Source organism: Stegodyphus dumicola, chromosome 2, assembly GCF_044657685.1.
Source record: "Stegodyphus dumicola isolate Sdum_Otavi_A_Nest chromosome 2, ASM4465768v1".
Lineage (NCBI taxonomy): Eukaryota > Metazoa > Arthropoda > Arachnida > Araneae > Eresidae > Stegodyphus > Stegodyphus dumicola.
In genome coordinates, this window is record NC_140769.1 from 26,823,523 (window position 1) to 26,846,730 (window position 23,208).

The 23,208-nt window shown below is 32.1% G+C and overlaps 1 protein-coding gene across 1 annotated transcript in view; it reads right to left on the reverse strand.

Annotated features, from left to right (window-relative positions):
* Positions 1-11,716, reverse strand: part of LOC118190873 (uncharacterized) — a 52,983-nt gene extending 41,267 nt beyond the window's left edge. Inside the window, exon 1 of the mRNA XM_035361670.2 lies at positions 11,625-11,716. The gene's annotated coding sequence lies outside the window, so the exon portion shown is untranslated. The remainder of the gene's footprint in view (positions 1-11,624) is intronic.
* Positions 11,717-23,208: the final 11,492 nt, after the last annotated feature.

The window sequence follows — 23,208 nt, forward strand, 5'->3', positions numbered from 1 at the left end:
GTAAAGTAGCAGACGATAAAACGCCGAAGGTAAAAATTTACTCTTACAAAAACTTACTCTTAATTTTTTTAAAAAAAGAAAAGATACGAGAGAAATTAAAAAAAGAATAGTTAAAAATTTGAATAATATCATCTATAATTTAAAAAATAGCCTTTCATATAGTATTAATAAATATTTATTACGCATCATTGAGGGAAAAAATGTCATGTAATTAATTCTCCGTAAAATTTTACTTGAAGTTTAAGGTTAAAAATAGCTGTGGCAATTTAGTGTAACAAAAATCCATAGACCACATTTGGCGTTATTATCGCTCAAAAAAAAGGTGCCAAATTTCAAACCGCGAAATTATGTAAATTCGTGTATATCGTAGAAAATTTTGAATAAAAAAGTCTAATTTTTTGCAGATATGCTTAAAAATACACCTACTTTAAGATGATGGTAAAAATTTTATAGGTTATAATTCAAAAATTTTTTCGAAAAATCTATAGAAATTATTTAAAAATAGAAATTTTAAAAATAAAACGCAAAAAATGGGTAAATTTTATTTGGAATGAACCAAAATTTCGAAATGTGAGAGAAAATATCAAAAAAGTTTAATAAAAAAAAGAGATATTAATAAATATTTGCCAAATTCAATTAACATTGAGGAGCTAAAATTTTGAGAGCTAATATTTTAAAAACTACTCGTACGATTTTTACAAAACTTGGTATTCTGGCATAATTTGAGTCGTAGAATCGAAATATGTAAAAAAATTGGTATGTTATTTCAGAAAAAGTCCGATTTTGTGTCAAAATACCTATGTTAGAATAGTGCTATATATAAATCTAATATATATTTTAAGTCGCGCTTTCGAGACATGAAAAACGCAGTTTGAATTTTGTCAATCGGCCCAGTAGAACGGGAGATATAGCACTGTCCCATTTTTTTTTTTTTTTTTTTTGAGCAGTGTACATCTCTCGAGACACAACTCTCCGTCATTCCGGAGGAGATGACGTTACAAACAAACAGACAGATGCGCATAGATTTTAATAGTTTAGAGAACGAGACAATTCTTGCCGACTAAATTCATTGAAGGTGTTTTCTTAAAATGGAAGTATATATTCAAAAGCTATTAATAAAATATTAAAATGAAGAAAAAATTATATTTTCATAATGAATGATTCTGCTGTTAATTAAATCTTGCTATTTAATTCTTACTTCGCAAGAGTTTCTGTTTAAGACATTTTGGTAGATGTAGGAATTTATTGAACGTACGAAATATGTCGAAAAAGGAAGAAAATACTTTTATTTTCAATTTTTGACAGAATTTATAGCTTTGTAAGCACAAAAACTTATTAGGTTTAATTTTATAGAAATGCTTTTCATTAATAGATGTGAAAGAACTTCACTTTGAATTCCAGTGTTGGATAAAATTAAATCTTAGATTAGCATTTATATTAAGGAAAAGCGTTATGTAACTTTGTATAAATTGTCAACAATCTAAAGAAAGTTTTCCTCTAATTTTAAAATATTTGTTACATACCATAATAGAAATATATAAAATACCAGGAATTGCTTACCCTACAATCAGAGTATTATATTAATTCTGTATAAATTTAAATGAAAAAAGTGTTGTTAAGAAGGGGAACTAGAAGTATCATTCTTACCTTCTGAAAGCATAGTAAACTTTTAAACATTGCTAATTTTTCAATCATTGTAATATTTAGAATGCACATCTGCCATTATCTGCCTGTATCCTGTATTCACGTAGATACTTTTAGCAATCCCTGCATTCTCAGTCTAGGCATTCAAATACCTCGGATAATATCTTCTTTCCTTTTGTGGTCTTGAGGAGGTCGACCCTTTATAATCATATGGTCCAGTGGGACTAGGAGGATTGGGTCTTCCCTGTATTATGACCTCGAATAATGTGTCTACGGCCTGTAAGCTTGGCTTATCAAGTGTGAAGTAAAAATCAATATTAGCACATCAATTGCAATGCACTTAAACATAAAAAAGAAGCATAAATCTATCTGCCAAGAGGCACCGCTTTCTCTAGGAAGACTTTACTATTATCAACTAAGCAAACATACCTACAAAAGAAATACTTGCCTTTGCTAAAGAAAGAAAAAAAAAAGATCATGGCCGTGAAAATGGTTCCATTTTCTGAATGGAGAATTTCAGTGTCTCTACTAGAACAGAAAACTAACTGCTGGCATTTTCTGCATGCGTAATATTGCTTACATAAGATGCTCAAGAAAGCAGTTTTCTTGAAAATTTTTCAGTAAATACAAATTTTAAAAGCTTTCGATCTTTCTTTAATGCCTTATTTCATCACCTCGCTGAATCCAGAGACTTAAGCAGATTTAATTGACTAGCTGCATACGTCAAATTGAGAGAAAGAATCGCAATCGCATGATATGCAATAGAGGCGCTTTGTTGTAAGGAAACCTAGGTATCCACCATCCACCGAGTGGGAGGAACTGATAGACATTGATAGTTCGACGCTGATTCAAACCCCACTGAACGAGCTGGCTAGGTAAACATTTTTGTAGTTTTTCCCATGTTAATTTGAATAAAGTTAGCTTTTCCCAGAAAGGCTTTTCACGAAGGCATTCCTTGGTTTAGTCAGATGCCCTTGATGCATTTTGCCACACTTAAATAATTCCATCCTAGGATCTAAGAGCAGCATTGTTTCAAGAGACGCTAGTGCTTTACTTTCCATTGTTTTCATGACAGAAAAATAGGGTTATGAAGAGTTATCGGATGAATTTGGGTTCCCTTAAGAGGTTATCACTTCTAGCGATAGTCCCTGCTAGACGGGACTTTTCTAAGAAACGAGATTCTGGTAGCACTGGCTTAAACGGGAGGCTTCCTAGAAACATAGAGCCCCGCTGGAAGCGAAGTCCCGCCTAGCTACGGAAACAATGTAGCGGCTACGCGGGATTTTTTTAAACCTAACCGAAAATGTTTCGGTTGGAGCTCTGTCCCGGCTAGAGATCAACCAATCCGACGAAAGTTCTGCTTCTGAAGGATCACGTGATCCCAGTCTAAGTGATAATCTATTACTATTTGGCATTGTAGTCAGCGAAAATGGTAACCTAGCTACGTGGTTTTATCGGGAATGTGCGAGTTCTGATAATTGTCTCTTTCGACGTCCAGTCCCACGTAGCCGAAATATAATGTGATTGGGACATTATAGTGTCAGAAACCTTAGGCTCGTGGGTAGCGAGCCTGAACTGCAACCAGGTTTTGCATGTCCATCATGTCACTGCATTTAAAATTTCCATGTCTCCCTGCCCCTAATATAAAAAATCGAGGTTGGCCATGTAGTACTTTGGTTTATATGGAATGTCTGAAACAAGGCAGTATGCTTGGTTATTTATACTGATTCATTTTATTTACGTTTTTCATAGACAAAAAAATGACATCTCCTAAAAAATTTACATAACTCTTAGTCCCCTTTTACAGTTTAAAGCTACTTTTATGCAAACATTACATAAAATAAACACTAATAATATATTAATTTTTCCCCAAAAAAAGCTAAATTTCTTTAGATTTTTCTTTTGATACCTAAAGAAAAAAATAATGTAAGTTTTCAGTAAAAGAAAATGTTCTTAAAGGAGGAAATCTAGATTACGCGGTTAATACCAGACGCTATGTCGATACTTCAGTATCCTCAGCATAAGATCGTATACTATGAAACTAAAAGGTGATCATTTATCATCCTTCCTATTATTATGTGCGCTCAAGATGTCTTCAGGGAGGAAGTGGAAGGACCGAATGATCATAGCAGAATCATTGCATAGATGTCTCTTAAAATAGCCCTTAGAACTTCTTTTCTGCAAAAATTTGATGCCATTTTGTAGAAAACATGCCTGTATCCAGTACCAATTATACCACTGTCCATCAATACGAGTGGTGCCAGTATTTATCATTTCGTTACAGGCAATTCTGTTTAGACTTTTGTCATGATGATTTCTGGTGGATTTAGCATAAACCGATATAAAAACTTTTACTGCTATTTTATTGTTAGAGATAGAAATTTGCATTTCTCCAGTTCGCGATTGCGCTGAGCAGAAAAGACGTAGTATATAGCTAAGCGGAAGGTTCCTGCCGATGAGGAGAGACGAACAGACGAAGATAAAAGGATAGTCTTCTAGATTTATATGGTGCTGAAGTCTGACCTCCGAGCTATGCTTGTCTGTTGATGTTTGCTGACGTGGCCAGCAGCTGTGATTCCCTTAAGCGCAGTGCCGAAACGTGAGGCAAGGAGTTCAAATAAGGAACAGCGCAGTGGAGATCAGGGCTAAAGAAAGAGAGCCCTGAGTGGAGATACGAATCTACACATGCAGTCTGGATTATCGTTCTACGTCGCCAAATACCTGACTATATGAAAAGGACTGTTAAGCAGGATCATATCACATTGTACCAATCTAATACATTTCGTACGTTATCCATCGTATAAGTTCATTAATGTGTCATAGTCTGACGCGTGTGTTCACCTATGTTGTTAAATCTTAAGGATAGAAGACATTGATTAAATTTTACGTTTAATTTTTCAAATTGGTGCAGTTTATACTTCTGTAGCAGAAAAACCTTGGTTTTGCACCCACCACTACGCGTTACTCTCCAGATTCTTCAAAGAACATCAAATCTTCAAATACTTTTTTTATGAAAACAGTTATAGTTTTTCAGAAGTAGCAAGTATTTTAGAGATCATTTCGGTCATCTTATTTTCAACATCAATGGAAAAAAATCAGCATTTCTATTGTCAGGCGACACCAATTTCAATTTTTTTGCTATTACTACGTCACCTACTTTTGCTAAAGGCAGCCAAAGTTCAGCAAAAGAGGATAACTAGATACGAGTAAAAAATCAGATATTTTATCCATTCTAAATCTAATTATAACTTTACTTCGTATGAAGTGCAGTATCGAGATAATATTTTATCTCGATATTGCGCTTATTTTTTGCTCGCAACTTCACTTTCACAACTGACTACAGAGATCAATTTATTTATTTTAAAATATCGGTATATTAAATATTTAATGATTTCGTTTCATAAATTGATATTAATATTACTGCACGAAGACACAAGATCAGCTGCAATCATTCAAAACAGTTTCCAATTACAGCACGATAAATATCAAATAGTTTTAATTTTTCTCAACTGCTTATAAAGTACATTGCAGAATTATACTTAAAAATACGACTTTTATTTCAGGTATTGTGTAATTAAAACCGAAACCACAATTAAATACTGAAAAAAATAATTCTGTCTTATAATCTTGCGTATTGCTGCATGAAATATTACAAACTGCCTGGATTTTATTGGATTTTTTTTAATTACGGCGAAGCACATTTGGTCTATCTTCTTAATGGGAGGGAGGCTTTCATGAAGAACTTTCTAGGAGAAACTGACTTTTATTCATGTTCCATGTAGGGATAAAAAACACTAAACCTCCCACGCAGCCAGCGCGTTCATCAGAATTCGAAGACGAGTTAAACTGCCAGTTTTCCGGATTTAACCACTCAGTTCTCTAATAGCCACTAAATTCTTCATAAGGAACTTATTAAATCTTTATTGAGTTAATATACTAATATCTAATGGATTGTTGGTGCATTTATCAATGATTAAATTTAATCGTCAGTTTTATTAGAAGGCATAAAATTAGATAATAAAAGTGGTGAATATACAGCATATTTCTTGATAAAAAGTTAGACTTCCTGTCAATTTTTTCGATCATTTTAACTAATAGGTAAGCTTTATTTAAATTTTCTATTGAACGTTTTACTGATTATTATCACTAAAATTAAGTATGGACAACTGCTCAGTCATCTCTTGCAAAGCGAATGTTTTGCTGACAGAAAAAAAAAAAAAAAAAAACTATACTCGCCATTCATTCTCAGAGCTTTACATCGTCATCCGTTCATCTAACATAAAAATACCAAACACCTGTTTACCTGTTTTAAAAGTAATGCAGTAATAAACCTGTTTCCATTTAAATAAAGGCATTTACAAAATTGAAAAATGTTAAAAACTAATTATGTACGCAAATTTATATTCCATTACTGCTTTAATTTTGATGATCTCCATATGAAACGTCTAAGTATAGCAATGATATTAATGATATCATAGTTTATCATTAAGTCACTAATAACAGTGTGAAGGTATCTTTGTTTGCACTAGGTTTATCAAGGAGAATTTCTCTAATTATAGCGATGATATTAAAGCAATTCTAATCATAGCAGTTTTAATTATGGCAATGATATTAATGATATCATAGTTTGTCATAAGTCACTAATGACAATATGAAAATATCTTAATTTACACTAGGTTTACCAAGAAGATTTCCTCTGAAGTATTTCTATCTGCATCCTCTATAGAAATAGTTATTATCTTTAAAACTATCAGTCATACATTAGGAATTTCCCAAATCAATGCCATCGGTAGTACAATATGATCAAATATCCCAATAATTCTTAAGGAGTATTTCATCTCTATGGAACATATTTATTATTATAATAACAGTAAGCACCTGTTATTGAATAGCGTATTTTCTCTGCTTTGAAAAACCGTTTAACTAATCATGAAATTTTATTTTTGGAACATTACATTGATTACAGTCCCTCTAAATTACAGTTCTTCATTACAGTTTCTCTAAATTACAGTTCTTGATTACAGTTCCTCTAAAATAACGGTAATTGTAGAACTTTATGAAGTTTTCGTAATGAATTTTATTCGTAACAATTCATTTTCAATATTACAGAGTTATGGAGATAGTTTTAAGAAAAGCTAAGTTATAGAAAATATAACCAATGTATGACTGCTACGACAAGATTACAGATGAAAACGAAACTGACTTTTAAAATGTTGGGGAAAATAGTCTTTCATAATTTCTACTAAAATTCTGTCAATTCTGCCAAATTGAATGCTGCAACAAAATTAAGACGATTGTTGGTAATAAATAATGTAATAGTTATATTGGTGGAAAATATCAACGCAAAACTCTAATAATTTCTTAGAAATATTCTGCTTATAATTTGTACAAGGACAATAAAAAAATTATGAAATATACAGCCGAATAGAGTTTTTGTTTATTTCTATCCTAAAAATTAAATTAAAATATTAAGAAAGAATATACAGCTGATGATTTTTTTTTTCATAAAATAAATTGACAGTAGTAAAAACTAAACTACTTTTAAATATCCAGAACTCAGTTGGTGAACATGATAAAATTTGATTTAAATAAGTAGTCTTCTATGCTCTTTGACAGAAATTATGATTTCATTCAGCAATGAAGTGTCGGAGTCGGTTTTTCTTGCTCTCTAATAAAATTAAGCACGGCTTGAATTTTAAATAGTTACTTACCTAACTCCTCCACCGTGTATCTCTCAAATGAACTGAAACTCACAAACAGAGAAACTTTCAAATATATGCTAAGGCTTCAGAAAAAGTGATGCTCGTAACTGTTCCAAAGCACAAAACTGTACTCCTTGTCTGGTGACTATAAAAGGGCAGTGCTCACAGTCTGGTAATGATCCTCGTTCCGGAAATGGATGATCTGTGGCGCAAAATAGTCCAACGGAAGGACCTTCTAAACGACTGAGTGACCAGAATAACATGAGGGTGGGTTCCGGTTCAGGAATTAAACAGTTACGCTAGATTATTTTGACATATAACATTTTAACCCAACAAAAGATGCGCATTTGCACAAAGAAAACTATCATTTAGAAGCAGTAGCTGAGTTTTTTTTAGTGGACAATTAAGTGTGGAGCAGTTCTTCAACCAGGCATTGTATCTTTTGTGGTTTACAATGGAGAATTGCTTTCCGTAGGTAAAGATTACTGAGATTTTGTATTTGTTCACTATTTTTATTTTCCTTTTGAAAATAAACAATAAAGACCGGAAGCAAATTAACAGTTTCTTTAGATGAAGAAATTTATGGTACGCTAGCCATTTGTGATGAATAGGAGAAACTTTTCAAATCAAAATGAGGTAGAAACTATTTAATAACTTTAATAATATTCACTCAGTAACTCAGGAAAGTTGCTGGACCGTTGCGAAAGCCAATAAAATACTTTTAAAATGCACATACTTTTAAAACTAAACAAAATTTAACATCAGCTTGGCGTTGGTGTAGTAGAATAGCTGAATACATTTCGAGTAAAACTATCAAAAAAACTTTCCCATTGTTCAAGGAGTAAAATTATTTGAGTCCTTTTTTGCAAAACATTTGTTCGTTATATAAGAACTAAAAACGAATGTGAAACGAAAGGTAACCAAATTTTTTTCCTTACATTAAAAATAGAAGAAAAAAGAAAAGAAGCAAAACAAACAAACAAACAAAGAGAACGAAATAAAATATAACATTTTAAACAATAGCTCTGAAACACTCGGTATATATACTTGTATGTAAGATAAAAAAAAAAAAAAAACATGTAAATCAGCTTAATAATTAAACTTAGCAATAGGCTTAAAAATAATAATGACTTTCGTGACTGCGACATTTCTAAATTAATCGATGCCACTGAGCTCTTGTAAAGCTCGTAAAGTAGCTTGAAAAGTTTCAGTTCTCAAAATTTTAAGATATGAATAAGCTACAAAATTTTAAGATATGAATATCTTAAAATTTTGAGCACTGAAACTTTTCTGATTTAAACCAAGACCTTCCTCTTGGCCATCTTCCATATTGGATAAATGCGTATTTTAGCTTCCACTTCTGTGTTACTTGGAAGTTATTTCTCTATGCTCTTTTCCTATCGCAATAGTATCAAAAATGTAAACATTTTCGAAATGCGCACGATTAGAGTGTCGAGTAAATTGTAGTCACAAATGTCAATTGAAATAAAAATTAATATTTGGTATTACACGGGTGCCAAGTTTCCTAATCACTATAGATTCAACATTAGACTATGGCTATAGCATATTATGCAATCATATTACTGATGCTATAGCATATTATGTGATCAGAATTCTCTCCTTCTTCAGAAAATTATAGATCTACTACGTTCTGTGAATTCTACGTGCTACAAAAAAAAAAAAAAAAAAAAAAAAAAATTTGCTAAGTTTCTACGTCTCAATTTTCCTACATTAGTACTTCTAAATTTGTTTTTATTACATTATATATATATGTAACCGTGAAAGATCGAAATTGGAGAATGTCGACTTTCACCAAATACGTCGGTGAAAGATCCAATATTGCGTTACATTCTTGTACATTCGGACCCTCACCGGTGTATGTCGACAATCACAGATATGCTCTGGTGTAGGTCGAAAAAAGAGGTTTTAAAGTGTCATAATAGTTTAAGTTGTTGCAATAAATAAGATTTGAATTTGTTACTATTATTTTATTTTCTCATTATGACGTACTGTATAATTAGTAAGTTCTTAATTCATTCCCCATAGTACATGCTGAATGTCAACATTTACCGGTGTAAGTCAGAAGTAAGAGTATTTGGAAAATATTTCGGGCATACACCAAGCGACTATGTGAATGTTGACATTCACCGGTGAAAGTCGACATTCTCCAGATTTCTGTGTTTCACCGTAACATGTGTTTATATATGCGTATAAACTTAAAGGGTCTAAAAATTTAAAAAAAAAAAAAAAAAAAAAAAAAAAAGCCATTCATCTAGAAAAACAAGGCAATTCCTTTATATAAAACACAAAGTCACACTTCAAATAATTTTGAATTGACACGTTTAAGGTAGCTTGAGAACTTGCCTAGAAATTTAAGATAACGATTATAGCAGTAGTAAATGGCTGACAGAACGCTTGCTGTGATGTTATTCCATCATAAATAAGCTGCAATGTATTTATTTAATATTGAAAAGGTTTAATTGTTCAAGATGTAGCTGTACACTTTTTTTCATTAATACACTTGCACAAGAGTCTTAAGCAAATATTTCCCGTGTCTTTGTTGATGTCGCCTGTTCAAGAGTTCGTGAAAGAACGAAAGTAAAATTAAAAATATTGGATGGTCCTCTGCTAGGCGAGCTTAAAAATGACGGAAAGATCTACACAAGAAATGTTGTTTACAAAGAGATCTTTGACATGGGAATTAACATTTCATTATTTAAATCATTTTTATTGATTGAGCTAGCGGTGGGCTCTTAAGAAATGTACCGCCGGTGGTTTCCTTCACTGTACTCTACTTTAAGCAATTAAGCAAGTAGAAGGGGGAAAACCCGTGGGACAGTAAGCAAAAGGGCGTTCTCACCGCCTGCCCTGGGTAATTCAGTTTAAATTAGCAGACACCTTTGCACAAATCATTTTAATTACAATTTATAATATCTAGAACAGCGGTCATTTCGTACGTTCGCCGGGCTTTCTAGTTATTTATAAGGGATGTTGTATTATTGAAGGAATGAAATTAATATATATGACACGCTCAATGGATTTCAATATGTTATTTTTATCTTAACAATATACAAATGTGCTGTATACATTCATTTAAACTGATTTGAATTTTTGTGCCCAAATATATGCTTTACTTTTTACTATCTAAATCAACAAAATATTAAAAACGCATAAATAAATTAACTGCGACGTGAAATTTAATCGGTCGCAAAACAGATGCCTGTAAGTGACCGAATGGTAGGACCACGGAACGCTGGTAATACGACGACCCGTGCTCATATCCTGGAGAAAAGGTTGACTGCGTGAGAGTTTTTGGCGTGGTTTGTCCCATTGTGTAACATGCATACGTGCCAATTTTCTCCCCCTCAAAAAAAAAAAAAAAAAAAAAAAAAAAAGACAGAACCCCCAAAATAGAGAGCTCAGGAAGGCATCCCTAGGCAGATAACCCTCGTATGATTTGCCCATAGTCTTAAAAACAATAATAAAAAAGAAAGAAAGAAAAAGGAAAAATAAGATAAATTAGTAACAAAATCTGAAAGCTTTCATATTTTGTATTACGCCCAAAGGGGCATTTTTTAAACGTTTTGTGTATTACCTTTATTTATTAAATTTCATGTTCTTCGCACTTAAACCATAAAATTCAGTTCAACAGCAATATCACAAAATATTTAAAAGAGCATATCTTTAGAATTTAAGATACACAGTCTCGCACGCTTAGAGATAAAAATATTTCCCCTCCCCGTACAGTGTTGCCATTGCTCGCTTTAAAATTGTTGAGTTTCTTAATCAAAAACTCATAAATGCTTTGCAAATTATGAATAGGTAGATATAAAATATAGATAGATATATTTTAGTTATAAAACAGATTCCAAATTTGGGCTTCCTGATGCCCATATTAGGGTTGAGACGTCCGTTATTCAAAATTTAATAGTTCTAGGTACCGTTCTGTTATCACAATGCGAGAAGCATACATACATTTATGCAGATTCTTCATAATTTAAGTTTTTTAAATATAATACAGGGCTCAATATTTGGCGACAATTATTTAGAAAGTGATTCGCCATTTATAGTGAATCAACGCAAAGTGTGAAAACGAAATTAACAGCCCTTTGGGCTAAAAAAAGGAAAATAAAAGCGCCATCCGAATAAATAGAGTTCGGAAGAACTGAAGTTTGATATAATAGACGCATTTTCGCAATCGCTCTTACAAAATTCTCAAGCCCTTAGACACTTTTAAATTTATGTTAATTATGAGTTACCTTATAAATATAAACTCACATAAGCAGACGCTGGCAAACATATCACAAAACAACTTGTAGAGCAGCATAAAAGTAAATAGAATTGACGACAGATTACATAACAGGTGGAGAAAGTCATGTGCCATACTGTCATGTGCTTTGTTAGGAAGAATGCGCTTCGCTCGTTTTATTGATAAAATTTTATTAAAAAGGATTTGAGATAACTTAATTAGAAAGAATAAAATTAATCATTTATAGACAAAAAAGTTATTTCAAAAAGGCTTAGACAAAAAAAAAAAAAAAAATTAAGAATGCTCTTTTTTTTTTCACATTTTTTGTTAATATGATAAATAAAAGATCTCGCAACAAAGGAAAAGGTTGCCATACCTTTCTGTTTAAGCAATAGAGCGTAAGGTACGCTTGGTAAACACATATGAAACATACCACCTGTTGATAGAGTCAAGACTCGATTATTCATCTCGGAGTAAATGAATTACGTAACTGCAAGCGAGCAAAATAAATTATGAAGAATAGATATTAAAACACCGACTGATCTGAGCGATAAAATGATTAAAAACTAAAATATTAAGCAAAAATAATTTTAATATGTGGAAAGTGTGGTTTAATAATTAAAAAATACTCGATTTTCTAGTTATTAATTAGCTATGGATTCAGTGAAATTGTGCAATATCATTTTAAAATTGTAGTGTTTAATGTTATTTATTTTTTGTGTCCAAGTTAGAATACTAAACGTAGTCAAAGTTGCTTTTATTTTGATATTTATTTTCAAGCTTTTGCAGAGAATATTTCGAATTTTTAGACTGCATAAACATATTTCTAACGGTGGATTTATTGGTTAATTAACAGTCAAATAAGTCCACAACGCAATATTGCAAAGCAAGTGTGATAATATTAATAGGCCAAAATTTCAATAAGTGTGTGTTAGTGATTTAGTACATTAATAGGCCAAAATTTCAATAAGTGTGTGTTAGTGATTTAGTATATGCGAGCTTTTATCATATCAATTAAATAGCTATGCTGCTCAGTGGTTGGTGACTTTGACTGCTATAGCGATGGGCCCGGATTCAAATCCCAGAGAAGGCATGGTTGTAACTGTCCATTTTTTCATAGAAGGCAATGGTGGGCACTCATTAGATGCTTCCATAATGGGCGCTTCCGGCTTTGGTAGTGCAAGGCTTTGTGTTTCTGGCGTAAGGCTATTAGCTATTAAATTAAAGTGCCCCGCAATTATTTAAAAAAAATAAATAGCTATTAAATTAATTCATTGTGCCACATACTAGAGGATACTTAGAGAGAGAATAGAGTGCTCTTCAGCATATTCGCTTACGGTAAATTTTTGCATAGATACAATGTCCTTGAAAAAGAAGACCTATCCTGACGGACCATACAACTAATTCCCTCCTGAAATTTAGATTATGATCTTATAGAAGCATTAGGTACTTTTTGGAAGCAGGCAAGATGAAAAATTAGCAATGCCTTCTCCGGGAATCGAGCCACAGAAAAAACGGCGTAGCGTGCAAAACCACTACACCACAAAAGCACGCTAGGAAGGCGGGAGAAATACCTTATAATCTTACAAACACCATTTTTAGACCTGGATTTCATTCCTAACGGACGAATGTGAAAATACAAAATGTATTTTTCTTATTTAACGTTCTTGAGAAAATTATAAAATGCAGTACATCGTATATTATTATGGTAATAATTTTTATGGTAAATATTTCTTATGAAAATTTAATGGAAAAGTAAAATTAAGGAAAAATAAAATAATAGAAATGCAATTATTACGAAAACATAAATAACTCAATCTGTTACTTTATGAGGTATTTCTCCCGTCTTCTTAGCATGCCATCGTGGTGTGATGCACTGGGCGCGTGTTCCAGAGATCCATGGTTCGATTCCCGGCGAGGGCGTTGCTCATTTTTTGCCTCTTCTCCTTCAAAAATAACTTAATGTCATTACAGTGGCGCCCGAACTAAAAGGGTGGTGAATAATGATTCTCCACACCCAGGATTTGGCGGCTGGGTCCTCTGAAAACCCCAGTCGCCATTTAAAAGGGGGAGTATATAAAGTATTTCTCCCGCCTTCTTCGCACACTTTCGTGGTGTGGCGGTCTTCACACTGGGTGCGTATTCCAGAGGTTCGTGGTTCGATTCCCGGCGAACGTGTTACTCATTTTTCATCACTCCTTCTTCCAAAAATACCTAATGTCTCTACAACTTAATCAACACAAAATAAGTTTGTTTACAAACCTTTTGTAGAAACATCAATAGCCACGTATGGTAAATAAAGATAACATTTTGTTATTAATAACTGTATTTAAGTAAGTCTTTGTCTTGGCATACTGCATGTAATTTTATTGTCATTTTCATAAATAGAATAAAGTAATAGTACAGAATAAACCAATTCTTCCTTGTAAAATAGAGTAGATTATATAGTAATTCTTCTTTGTAGAATAGAGTAGCTTATATAGTAATTCTTCTTTGTAGAATAGAGTAGATAATATAGTAATTCTTCTTTATGGAATAAAGTAAAAAACTACCGGAAAGTGTTTTACCTTTTCCAAAACCGCAATGGAAACAAGTAATTAAAAGTAACATTTGCATCATAAAATATTCAGATGCTACAAAGAAAACTTGTTGAAAAGTTTGAAAAGTATTTAAATTGTACAATAGCTAGATTTAATATTTTTTCTTACTGACACACTTAACTGGGATCAATTAAATTTTGATTATTTAATTTTTTTAAATGTTTTAGGTTTTAAAAATGTCTGATTTCTTTTTCCCGTTTATTCTGTTCATCAAATAATACCTTTTGTTTACCACTCAGGAACAATACATATTTTTTCATTACTTTATTTTACCATACAAAAGCGAATTTTTGAATATAAAATACAAAGGGAAATTCAGTCATGGACCTACAAAGAGTAATATATGCTTCTTTACTTTACTATGAATATATGCAATGAAAATTGAAAATACTTCACGAATAAATGAATGAAAATATATAAGAAGGTGAAATTATATAAAAGTGATTTGATTTCGTCGCGTAGACAACATTTCCATTGATCTCAAGTTTACAACTTTTACTCTTTTTGTGTGTTTGATTGTTTCTTATGTGAATATTCTGACAATCTGTTACATACCTTCTTTTTCTACATATTTATGCGCCTTCAATAATAGCGTTCATCTCTACATATAATAAAAGAAAGAGTCTGTCTGTGTGTGTCTTTCGTTCCTGCTACGCGTAAGCTAATCGACCCAGGGCTAAATATGGTACATAATATGGACGAAATATGGTACATATTTCGTAGCCCTGGGTCTAGGTGCATCTAGACAAGAGCCAGTGCACCTCGAAGTGAAGTTTTCAAAATTCGAATCAGATTTTTTTTATTTTCTCTTTTTTAACGAAATCGCATTATTTTCAATAGATTCATTTTTTTAGAAATGTGGTTTTGGCAACAGTTTTTCATTCAATGCTTTGTATACTGGACTGCTGACTGTTGAAAATATGAGATAAAATATTTATTGCATATTTCACTATTTTTTAGATACTGAAAAGTTTGGCATGATTTTTCTTTTGAACGAGAAGTTGGTAAATTTATTTATTAGTTTAATATAATTAATATAATTTAAATTTATTTATTAGTTTAATTAATTAATATATTTCACATTATAATTAATATTTGTATTAAGGGATACTGCTTATTTCATGCTGCTTATTTACATTTGATTTTCGGACATGCAACACGCACATCGCAATTTTCTTATTCTGACGTGCATATGTCTCGCGAGGCACAACAGAAAGAATTTCCTTTTTTTTTTTCCGTCTCTCTGTCTTTATTAGCTAATGGCAAAGAGGTTTGTATATTTTGAATTATGTCATCCACAAAGCACAATTTTGATTGGTTATTGCTTTCTGATGATACTTCACTCTTTTAGAAATGTGATTTTGGCAAGAGTTTTTCATTCATTGCTTTTGGATACTCGACTGCTGAATGTTTTCTCTTAAAAATGTGAGATTTATTGCTTATTTCGTTGTAACTTTTCTATATTATGTTTTAATGATATATAATTTTAATTGTATAAAATTTTTTGCATGATTTTTTTAGGAAACAAAGTTTTTATTTCTTTATACCATTTGAATTCTTAAGATTTTGCAATGGGAAATTGGTTAATTTATTGATTAGGCTAATTAATATTTGTATTAACGGATATTGCTTATTTCATTGTAATCTTTTAATATGTGATACATTTTTATTGATTTTTTTATAAAGTTTTTCTGCAGAGTAAAAATCTGTGCAGGTTTTAAATTTAATGTTTGGTGTTCCCTTTAGGCATTTTTACGGTACATTTAAAAGCCAGACGAAGGCTAGCCGCATAGCGTCTAGTCGATAATAAAATGCAAGTGTCTTTGAAAAATAAAACATACTTTGACACGTTATTGCAGTGCAACGCATAGCCTTCATGGTCGACTTGGTGGTCATCCACTAGACTTTACATCACGCCATTGAATAGTTACACTGGGCAGTTCATGGTCGGTTAAGTCGTCACAGGTCTATTCTTCTTCATTTTTAACACAGAAATATCTATGTCATATTCCCTGAAAAGCGGGAAACTGCAAAAAGAAAAGGAAGTGTTTTCATGTTAAAAGTGTTAAATATAGTTCTAAACTTGACCTTTTAACAAAAGCTTACAACTGAAAAAACGTGACCCGATTCCTTTATAATTTAAAAAATGAAAATTAGGTTGCTTTTCTGCACGGAATTTATATTTAACTACCCTAAATGAGGAAGAGTTCTTTTGTGATTAATATTTATTCGTTAAGTTTTAACATGTGAAGTGTACTTATTAAAAGAAAGGAAGTAAGTTTTGATGTTTAAGTGTTGCTGATGCGGAATAATATGCGGGATGTATTTTCCAGTTTCTGATCACTTCTTAAGTATTTTGCAATAATATATCAGTCTCAATATAAATCATAGTGCAGAAATCCAGTAACAGAAAAAAGAAGAATCAAAATATCGAAGGAGCGAAGGGGAAAAAGAAATTAGAAATGTTTTTCCGTTGTATGGTTTGGTTTATTTAATTACGGGAAAGCTCTTGAAAACTATCTGCCTAACGGAGAGATGTCTTCGTGGAGGACTTTCTAAACGGAATGGCTCGTATATTCATTACCACGAAAACGCCTATACAGCAAGCCCGTTCGCCGGAATTCGAGCTTCAGCCCGAAATACAGCCTTCAGCTACTTTACCGGTCGGCCACTCTTTCCGAAGCATGAATTTAGGAATAGTAAAAGAAACCTATTGGGATTGAAATAAATATACACTAGACGCCTGCTTGAAAGACAAAGCTTTTATGAAGGACGTTAAAGATCGGTGATGTATTTATTAAGAGAACAGTCGGTACAGTTTCGAATAGAGAGATAAGATATCCTTTTAAAATTCAAAAGTGCTGAATATTTTAATACTTTGCTTTATATATTTTACCTCAGTAGGTACTTACGTATTAGCTCAAAAGGCGCAAAATTATGATTTTGCTACAAAAGATCAAGAAACGAGGAATTATAATTGAAAAAAAAATTATTACATAAATACGTATTATTTTACTTATATTTTATGCTTTAGTTACGTACTTATCTTGTAAAATCAAACAATAAATTTATCACGAGCGGATTTTTGTTTTGTTCTGAAGAAATTTTTTGTGTTAATCGCCTTGAGAATAGATTCAAAACAATATTCTCTTCAGCAACTTTTTGATAGAATACTTCTTTCCTACAGAACTTTTACTGCTGTTTCTTTCATCTTCAAATCTGACTGGAAACCATTTAAAATTGAGTTTATGATAAAAAATATCAAGATTTCTTTAAAATACAACAAAAGAAACATGGGCAAACAAGTCGACGTAACTTATTAAAAGCTAAAAACTGTTATGCGCATGATTGCCGCTGTTTGGCGCGTTCTGAAAATTTGGCGACTTCTGCTAAAGTAGTTACCCTAAGTAGTGCTAAAGTAGTTTTTATTACGTAGGCATTCCTCCGTTAGTTACCCTAAGTAGTGCTAAAGTAGTTTTTATTACGTAGGCATTCCTCCGTAATAAAAAAGTTAGCAGAAATGTCATGTCCCATGCGCTAAACTGGCAATACTTGAATTTGGCCGTCAGAGTTCATTAAGGTATTTTAGACGGTCAGGTTACGAAGTCACATAGGCAAGTACTAGGAAAAGGCCCCTATCCTGTATATAATAAGTTAACAGTAGGTATAAACCACCACTTCTGGAACATGTGGCGCTATGGTGTACGATAACGGAGACTTCTTGAAGGGTTGAGGCACTTGGAGAACATGCGGTTGCTACGTCATGGCGAATGTCAGCAACGTAATTTAGATCACTTGTTATTGTGACTTCATCCCAGAGTACAGCATGCCGGGTCACCCATGTGGTTCATTCTATTTAGAACGCTTACTGTTGTAACGTTACTTACAAACCACATCCTGTTCGGAAACGGATTCATAGTTGCAATGTTTGGAAAGTGTTCTAAGCCATACCGGCTTGCAGTATGCGGAGCCAGCCGCACTTGTCATCCTGTTTGTGACGTCATCCAGGATCCCACATCCTCCATGTATGTAGTGGTATTAGTATAACTCTTTCCAGAAATTAAATTTCCAGATATCTTCCTGAGCAATCCAGGATGGCGTCATTATAACAAGTGTTCTAAAGCACGTGACTGACATCCATGATGACATAGTAATTGGGCGTTTCCCAGTGCCTCAGTTCCTCTTTGAACATTGTTCACTGTGAGCCATAGCGTCACATGTTCCGGAACCGGTGTTTTATACCTACTGTGAAGATAGTACAGTAATTTTGCTGTGGCAGCATTGAGTACTGAGTCATTTTAGCAATTTAAGAAATCTGCAGACTGTTATATTAGCATACTCTGCATTATTCAGGATAATGTGTCTCGTGTTGTGTTCCAACGAAATGGAAGCTTTAGTTTGTCGTTTGATCCGTTGCCGCGTTCTGAGAAAAATATAGATTCCCGTCATGTGTAAAAACAGATCCTCATCACATCAGACGAAGCACAATATACTTACTCATCAGATCTATTACCCTACGACTTAAGACTGTTCTCTTTTGCCAGGCTGAGTTTGACGGTTAATTATTTTCTTTCTCAAGCATTCAAAACGGTGTCATACCCATTCTACAGAAGCTGAGACATTCTCCCAATATTTCTTATTTCGATAGATGTAACTTTAAAGGTGACGACGTAATATGTTTTTATGTTTTAAATACGACAATCTTTTCAAGCGTTTTCTGCGAACATTTTGAACGCAGAAGTATTAACAATCAACCTTTATTCAACAATGAAAGAGCTATTAGTGCGCAAATTTAATTTAACGTTTAATAACTTAAAAATTGTGAAGAGTAAAGCTGTATAAGGCTAATTTGTCGTGAACATATGGAAAATAATGAATTTTTCATTAGTAGAAAATAACATTAATTTTTTTAATAATTTTTAAGACTGAATTTTTTGTGATTTTTGAAAGATTACACAAATTTTATTATACGGCATTTATTATTTTATAAAATTGTATTTGTGTGACACTTTTTCTTATCTCATTTGACTACCTCATCTGAGACTCTCCCCTTCTGTTGTATTAGTTCTCATTGCTTACAGAAACTAGCACGGGGGGGGGAAAGAGCAATGGCTCTGCATTTTATTTCATAAAAGTTTTTGCATTTTATTTCATAAAAGTTTTTGCATTTTATTTCATAAAAGTTTTTGCATTTTATTTGACAAACTACGACTAGTTCTATAAAAGTGGTCTTCAAAGTTTTTGGACTCACAGAGCATTTGAACAATAAGTTTTTTTTCGCGGTACCACATCCCACCCTTAGAAAAATATATCTTAAAATAGCATTTAAAGTAGATCAGTATGTCACAGATACTTTATGTCAAGACAGTTAAAAAGAGAAATAATGTATAACGTATTTGTAACTAACGGTGCCTTGTAATATATATCAGTAACTGTGTTATAGTATATTGGTAATTATATTTTGAAAATTACACATTAGTATTGGCATTTTTAAGGCTTTTTTAACATTTTAGCAGTTGTGTAGGTAATTATTTATAAGTTTTTTTTTTTTTTTTTTTTTTTTTTTTTTTTTTTTTACATTAGTCCGAGGTGGTGTTATAAGGTACAATAACTGTTTAAATATTAGATACTGTATAATGTACTTGACTTGTTATAATTGTATAATGTACTGAATTTTGTAAGTTGAATATGTATTTGTGTATTCAGTTCATAAGAAAAGTAGAAACTGAACAAAATATTAGTCTGTAATCAGGATTGTATCTAAATTATGTGCTGATGAAATATTGTGCATATTAATTGTATAATGTAATAGCGATTCTAATATGTACTAGATGTTGTAAGATGCAATTATCTAGTGATGTATGGGTATTTAATCAATAAGTGGATAATAAATATCAAAACTGTATTTGTTAATTAACTTCTGTCATTTATCCGCAAACGCACTAGTTGTAATATAATACTTGCAATTGCATTAAATATTGGTAACTATGTAATGTACTAGTATAGCGTATTTGTTTAATGAACTTTATATAATGTACTTGCGAGGGCTTTTTTTGTATTATGGGCAAGAATATTATAAAGTGTAGGAGATTGGATAAAGTACTATATAATGTTAGGTAAATTTGCATGTGTGTAACGTATCAGTATTTGAAACAGATTTCAAATACTGATACATTATTAGTATTCACATAGGAATGCAAAAGTACTCATTAAGAAATAGGTTGATTTCTTAGAAAATGTACTTGTACCTGTTGTATAATGCATTTCTATGTAAAATTACTTGTGAAGAAGAGGATTGATAATACATTGTATTTTTACATGCTGTATAATGCATTTCTGTAAAAATATGGTTATGTAATAATATGGTACAAGTTATTGGTCTATCAAGTACTGGTAAATGTATAGTATATAGGTATAAAGTACAGGTATTGGAAGCATACGTTGGTTTTATAAATTGTAATCATTTTTGTATAATGTTTTAAAACTCAGTTATGTTTTAGTACTTATTCAAAAATGTATTAGAATTTATTCAAGAATGTATTAGAATTTTTCAAGAATGTACTATGTATTTGTATTATGTAATTGTATCACATTTTTGGATTTATATTTTATATTTGTATTATGTATTAGTAAGTATGCATGCATTATGCACGATGGTTAAGAGCTTCTGCTTCCTAAAAAACACAGTGCAATTAATATCGTCAAGGGCCTTAAACTGCTGAGTTGGTAACCAATTCTGTATGGATTATGTAATACTCTGGGACGGAAGCCAATTCAGAGGATTTCAGTTAAAAAGAGAAGTATTATTATTAAAACGTTTAGCATAAAATTAATGTAATTTACTCATTAATTGCATTAACTTGTGATCCATAGGTATCTCCAACCCTTGTCTTATTTTAGTGACAGGGGTGTGCTTGCATTTTTTTATGCAAAGTGTCTAAATTTAGCTCTTTGGATTTTAATCTACAGTCATATTTGGTATTTTGCGTTTAATTTGTTCTATATTTTGTTTTTTCCCGCATATGTTGAGAAAAACTTGCTTTATTCCGAATGGCATTAAAATGTTTAAAGCTGTCTGAGCAAATCCTAGGTATTTTTTTGCGTGGTCCACACTTAGACACTACACGGAAAGGGAGGGATGCCCCGCGGAAGTCTTTTTAAGGGAAACTGCCTCCTATATACGTTTTAATTGGGCAAAACCACGAAAGCGCCTATGCAGCCACCCCGTTCGTCTGGACTCGAACCCCGGACCGTACTACCAGAGTTCAGCTGCTTTTACCGCTCGGCCGCTGATGGGCCTCAATTCCTAAGTATGCCGCTTGAATCTTCGCCAAATATTTAGGAGCTGCTCTTGCTTACAGTTACATTTTAACGTCGAATCTCTTGATAAGTTGTTCCATTTCCTACGCTGGCAAGCCTATTTATCGTAGTTCTTGAACGGATATTTATGCGATCATGCTTAATTCTATCTTCTGGGAAGCATTCTTTTACAGTTTTCTTCAGTTGAAAATTTTGCTCTATTCTATAGCTTTTAACATTACCGCTAAATTCAATTAATTTTCTATTAGAAAGCTATTTAGTTTTACAAAGTACTGCACATTATTCCCTTTGATATCTATCAACGACATGTTAAATTTTAAAACTAATCTGTAACTAAATGTATCATCATATTTTTTACCTAATAAACAATTGTTAATTAGTGGGAGTACTTTTTAAATTTTTTTTATCTAATTTTTTATGTTGACACCCGGACTCTGAGCTTTGACTAGTGGACCCCGGAGTTCAGCGGAATACAGTTTGAAAACCACTGCTCTATATCATGGGAAACAAAAATATTCTGCTAATACAAAACTCTGCTCGTGGAAAAGAAAATTGCTCAAATTCTGCAAAGTAATTAGTAGCAGGTTTTAACTCGGGACTATATGATGTTTCGGGTTTTTTTCCTTTCCTAAATTATGCTTACAAAGAATTTGAAGATGCACTTCATCATTTAACATTTTTAACAGGTTTATAACATTAAAATTATTTTAAAAATATTAATAATAATTTTAATATGTTTTGATTGATTTATATGAAAGATACTTTTAAGGTACTTTTAGTTTCTTTCCGGGAGTGATATCTCACTATCAGCTGAAGATCATTGCTTACTATGTTGTGTAATTTCTCGCACTGCTATTTGTTGAAAGTGTGAATATTTATCGAGAAGCTTCTGGTGGTCAGAGATTTGGCTATTTTTAAATGAGGGGAGATTGGGGTTCTCTGATTACGTACGATACTTGATCAAAGATCGTATAGACCAAAAATTACAAGAACATTAGTCAGCACAGTTTTAAATCCCTGTAACATGTTTAATGTTATTTGTTTTCCGAAAACTAGCAACACGCAATCATTTTAGCATAAGACATGAATTTCTAAATTTGGCAAGTTTAACTTTCTTAAAAATTGCTTTTTTACTATTAATTAATCTATATTCTAAAAATGTATATCATTTTAGAATATAGGCTTTTGTTAGTCGAATACATATCTTTCATATTAAAATAGCTTTGTTTAGTTACTCTTCGAAACGTATTGTTACGGATTTGGTATTTAAATAGCTTATGTTAGTTGAATTGTAAATTAAATGGTTTTATTTCCCGCGCAGTGCAGCGCGTGACGAATATTAAAAGAAAGCTAAGCCGGAAAACTGAAAATACAAGAGAGCGTGCATTTAACATTTAATAAATATCTCTTTTTGTTTTTGAGAAAGTACTAGAAAATTCTCGCGCGCGATTTTAAAATCTTATAAAAGGAGGAAAACCTCTCAGTTCGTTGTAGTTACTTAGTTTGTTGTTGTTTAAGAGTTTGTTTAGAAAACTCCTCTTGTTGACTGTAGCGAATTCGCGCATTAGCTTTCTTTAGCTGTTTTGAATTAAGTTCTTTTGAACGTTTGAGTAGTTAAAAGATAACTACTGTGAGATATTGTAATACTGCACGAATATTTTAGGAAATTTAAGCATATTTGTTGTGATAATAA